Consider the following 6,000-nt stretch of genomic DNA (forward strand, 5'->3'; position numbering starts at 1 on the left):
GTATCTGATAACATTTTCATGAAAAATAAACGTAATTATCTTGTAACCACCCTTTTCTTAAGTTACGCTAAATGTGCCGGTGTGTTATGTTATTAGTGATTGTACCGATATATTCGTGTTCACTGCCACATCACTAGCTTTTTCAAATTTCATACAAAAATTGGCAGCTAATTGTAACTAACCTAAAAATTGCAAAATAGTTGCATTTACCAGACTTTGCATTTTTTGTCTGGTAAATGTAACTACAGAGAAAACTCGGAAAATATTCATCGTAGAATAAAACAAATACAAACAAAATGACTTACCGTGATTAGTTACAACTTTTCTTGTGAAAAAACTTGCGAGGAACCACTAAAAACTATTTTTTAGAATAAAAATGCGCACCGTGTCCATCCGACGCCAGCAGACTCAAAATGGCGGATGACAAAAAGCTTTATAACTCCCACAATTCTTGAGCTTGCAGCGCCATCTACATTTTTGAGGTAGAACTTTTAGTATTAAATTGAACGAGTCTGTCGTTTTACAATAAAGTAACCCTAGAGGGAGTTATTGAAGTTAGTTGCATTTACCGAATAGTTGCAATTACAAGACCCCACCTTATGAAGCATAATACCATAATGAATTGGATAGTAATCTAATCTTATTTTTGTACGGTGAAGCCAGGAACGGGATGGATCGACAGCTGCCACGTACTCCGTGCGGATAAAGTGAACTGCGGATTGGACCGTAAGTACACATTACTGGACGTAACATGACGTAACCAATAAAGTAGGGTTCTAGTGTAGGTACATAGGTAAACCTACTGTACTTAATTTGGAATTAATGTTGAAAGGTTAGGTAGAAATAGAGTAGAACAATTTGAACAAATGTTTGATAAAAGCGATAATATTTGCAGCAGTCTGATAGTCAGTTTTCAATTTAGATTTCATTTTTAATGTTTTATTCCTAAAATTTATTAATTTTACACATCGGATTTGTAACAAACAACATATGTAGTTAAATAATTACATAGGTACATACGAGTATATATATTATTAAGTCAGGAAGTAGGTGGGTACATTTTGTTATCAATAATTCATATTACAATATTAAATGTTTTTTTCTACTATAGATTTCTTATTAACTGTGTGTGTCGTTTCATATGACGTTTATCAACACACTAGCGAGGAAAAAAAGAAACTTTCATATTATTCCAATTCTACCGCACAAGTGCGATAATACAATAAAAATAAAAAAGCAAGCGTGTGTAATATCTAGGGTTATGATATGAGCCTTAAAGCGGTTCAATAAGATGAAGGTTCAAGAAGAAGATGAGACGTTAAGACTGTGTGTTGAAAATAAGAATTACTTATGCCTAAAATATTTTTGACCCAATGCTTTAATTGTACTTTTGTGCATGTGACAGCGGCCAGGAAAGCTGCCACTTACGTTTAGAAATCATAATTAGCAGTAAGTGACCGATTACAAAACGCATAAAGCTAAAATGGAAAAACATTAAAAAGGCACGCAAGGAACTTGGTGTTCAGTAAGTACCACGTGTACCTATGGAGGTTGTCAGTCTTAAATGTTTACTAGTCTCTGGTTTTAGGTAATTTGTAAACCCTTACACGTTACACGTGGCGGTTATGAGGTCAATCCTTATGTTACGTATGCGAAGCCTGGACACTAACTAAATAATAAGAGCACGCGCTGCTGATAGCCGAGCGGAAGATCTACTGCAAAATATTAGAACTCCGCGAAATTAGGAATTTGAAGATCTGGTCCGTGCCGAACATCATTGGAGCAACGAAAGCCGCCAGAGTTTTGACATCACTCGCCTGTTCATCTCGACAGTAAACCAATGGGGCAAACCAATTTCTTACTCTAATTTGAAGACGCGTTTCATAAGATTACTCGAGGAAAACCTGCTCTCTCCCAATACAAACTCAATTTCGCCAAACGTTTTATGACGTAGTAAAAATAATTTATAGATCTGTGCTTTTCTAAGAATAAGCTTATTTTTTAAAATTAAAGTATAAGCACTATTTATGCATAAATTGACTTCTATAAATTTTTATACATACTTAATAAAATTGAAATTAAAGCAATTTCAAATCATAGTTATAAGCGCCATCTATATTTAAATTACAAAAACACTTCCCGACGATCACAGCTACTGTCCTCTAGCGGTGAGTAGCGAAACTAACTCCGTAACTTGGTAACCCAACGCGCGAACTTGTTAGTTTGAGAAGTACGGTTAATGGCTAACAGATGGCATGCAACTTAACACTTATATATTTTTAACTAATCAAAGATTTTGGTAAAAAAATTAGATAATCATTCATTCATATCTATCGAAACATATTTATTTTATTTTATTTTATTGGGTATTGATATACAATTTTAATGCCGGCTTCATCCAACCTACTGTATTTTCTGCACGTGCGTAATATTTGGTAAAAATAATAGTCGGCACATAGTCGGGATATATTTCGGAAAAAATCTAGCTAAATTGATCACACTATTAACACTTATTTAAATAAATTTAATCACACTAGTAAATCTTTGCAGTCGTTTTCAAGTAAGTACAGGGCACAGACTACAAAGAGATCAGACCACCAACCAAAGAGTAGTATAATATATAGGACCACCAACTCAAGAACAAAAACTATGTACGTTAGACAAGTATATCTTATCTGTACTCCTAGTCACGTATGACGTTTCTTTTTTTTATTTTCAATTGATGCGTGGCAAAGGACGTAACATACATCCAACCTTGCGTGACCCCTGGGTCTCCTTAGGAAATTAATATTATAATTTGTATATTTCCCGGAATTTAAATTGAACACTGACTTATGAGTAAAATTGAGTCAGTGTTCAATTTAAATGCCGAGAACTATACTTTGTTTTTGAATTTCAATTGTATTAAGTGCAAAATTTATTTAATATTTTTTCATAGGTAAATATATTCAGAGTTGGCAATAGGGTTGTTTCCATCTACAAATCTTAGGGCAGAATTGTATCCCAATAAATTCTTTTGGATTATAAGAACATGTTAAACTACTTTTAGACCTGTAATGACCATATTTTTTTAAATATTGAATTTAAAATATCTTTTGGCACACGTCACGTGACCAAGCTCGAAACGACATTGAAGATTCTGGTGACGTCACAACTCTCGGATTGACACTGTTGACAGTTAGGCGATAAACAACAAATGACAAATGTCAGTTGACAGTTCGTATCTTCTAGGTGTGTATGTACTTGTGTCAAACCGTAAACTGTGACGTCACACAATTTTCAAAGAGCGTTTTGGGCGCGAAAGCATCTGTCAAAATATATTTTGTTAATTTAACATATTTAAAGCCGTTTTTAGTATAAAAGTTGAATTCTAGGGCAACTTTTAGTTAATATAGAACGTAATACAAGCGTTTAAAAAAATTGGAAACAACCCTATTGTATACGGAAGATATTTTCTGCCAAATGTCTACTTCTAGCAGCAAGCAATTTTTTCTCAAATGTTTGTGTTGTTTAAAATACGTTGTTAGCTCGATTAATTTCGAGAAAAAGTGACAGTGATTGGTATCCAAATTCCCCAAATTTTGCAGCTCCTGACTTATTTCTGTGGAGCTATCTAAAATTATGTGTCTATGCTCAAAATTGCGATGATAAGGGCTTACATTTGCCTGCTGTTAGAGGTGGACATATGTTAGACATTATGTTCCGCATGTATTTCCGCCAACCCTGAATAATATATTTTTATAACAATACTTAATGTAATAATCTTGAACTTAATATAGTTAATTACTTAAAAAGAAATTATTTAAAAACTTAAACTTCTTATTTGCCCAACCTGTATAATACAAGAATTTAAGGCATGTAGGTATTAATAAAAAAGATTAAAATAAAAAAATATTAACTCTTATTAGGTATAATTTACTATTTCATAAAGAGCCGGATAACAGAATCAACAAGTTACTTACAACACATTATGTATCGTCTACAATAATATTATAACACCTATAATCGAAGTCGGCTATTATCCCCAGAATTGTGGTTTGGTTTCGAAAAAAAAAGAAAAAATCCATCAGTGTTGAGATTCATTTATTTATCGATCCTCGAAGATTGGGCTATTGAACACCTACCATTGAAATGAGTCGATCATAACTCGTTTCTTACGTCGATAGTAGTGAGTCACTCACAAAGTCGAATAGATAAGATAAATATTATTTACTAAAAAGGTTAGATACATAGTAGCACGTAGTGATTATATGCTCTTTGCATAGTAGTTACGTATTCTGTAGAACTAGTTTTAAGATTGTTATCTTAACAGTCTCTTGACGTGAAGTATGTATTTCATACACTTTTTTATTTTTTAATTCTTTGACACTTGGGAGAGCCTTTACACCTCCAAATCTTATTACTGTCATTATTATTGTGTATTATTATTTTTTCTCAGACCGTGGAGAACTTATACATCGCCAAACTTAATGTATTGACCGTGGAGACTATACGTCTCTGTAATATTGTATAGTATGTATTCTGTAGCATTAATTTATAAGACTGCTAGCTTAACAATCCAGACGCGATTTATTTATTTAGTATAAATTTTATTTTGACATTTAGAGAGATTTTACACCTCCAAATCTTATTAGTATTAGTACTCTGACATTGGCGACCTTTTACATCACAAGATTTAATGTATTTTTAACCATAGAGACTATATATCTCTATTGTATTGTAGTAATTATTTATTTTAAGATTATTATAATGTAATGTTTACCCAGGTATTGACTGTTGCATTTATAATAAATGTTGTTATATATTTTTCATGTCACTATATGATATTACTATAAATGTTTTATTGACTTGTAAAAGAGCCCTTGACGCCTATTTGCAGAATAAATTTTAGAATTTTTGAATTTTGGTTATATTTCTCGAGCGTATCCATCTATAAGCATGTTTTCTCCACACCCGTAAACGCTCTCTTTATTCTTCAAAAACTAATGAGAAATTTGCATTTTTTCCACAGTGACAAAATAAGTTGATACAACCTCGTATATTGGCGTGTGGTTGGATTAGAATTGACTTTAAAATGATGATTTTTAAATTGCGGGGCAAAGGTGTGTGTGGGCTCCACAGGGAGCTTGGAAAGCGATTGAGGGAGGCAACGGGAGACCCTCGCGCAGGCAGCTTTTTCGCGCAAAGGCTTGCCATCGCGATTCAGCGCGGCATGGGCACTCTGCCAAGAAGCCAGGGTTTGATATCGGAATTTTTATTTTTTCTAAGTAGGTTTAATTTTAGTAGTTTTATTTTGTAAGGAGTCATATTTTCGTTTTATTCAATTAATGTATCCGCATACTATATGTATTTATCATCTTTTCAATAAATATTTATTTTTAAAGATACATAAATGTTTAATAATTTGATTTCTATAAGTAGTTTTACAGTTAGTAGGTAATAGTTATGTCGGTGTTAGTAGGTATGTATGTATTGCTGTGGTGAAATTTTGGAATCTTTCTCTGGGTTGAATATTAAGACTTATTAGACGAGGGGTTAAAAAACAATGTGCCTTCTTGTAAAACAAGTACCTATTTAGTATCTAGTTTGGCACAGGTGTTATTAGATGCGGCGGTCAGTGACACCACTGTTTTTTATTTTTTTTATTCTACGTCCCGACCGTAAACCCCTCCCCCCCTCGTTGAGCTCTGGCAACCTTACTCACCGGCAGGAACACAACACTATGAGTAGGGTCTAGTGTCATTTGGCTGTGGTTTACACTGTGCACGAATGTTAGCCAAGCGTGTAGTCCAGGAACGCTACTAGTTGCGATTGCGGCCAATCGCGTGCGTAATGCCAACTCATCAACCAATCGCGTTGTAGGTCAGTCCACTGATACACATCAAACGAGAATGTTTGGTCGGAATTATATGAACGGGCCTATCTTTTGAGTGGGAACAGTTACCGGTCTGTTGCCGTGAGTTCCCCATAAAGTACCCATTCGATCGAGTTCCAATGATA

This window comes from Cydia pomonella, chromosome 5, assembly GCF_033807575.1.
Source record: "Cydia pomonella isolate Wapato2018A chromosome 5, ilCydPomo1, whole genome shotgun sequence".
In the NCBI taxonomy this organism is placed as follows: Eukaryota; Metazoa; Arthropoda; class Insecta; order Lepidoptera; family Tortricidae; genus Cydia; species Cydia pomonella.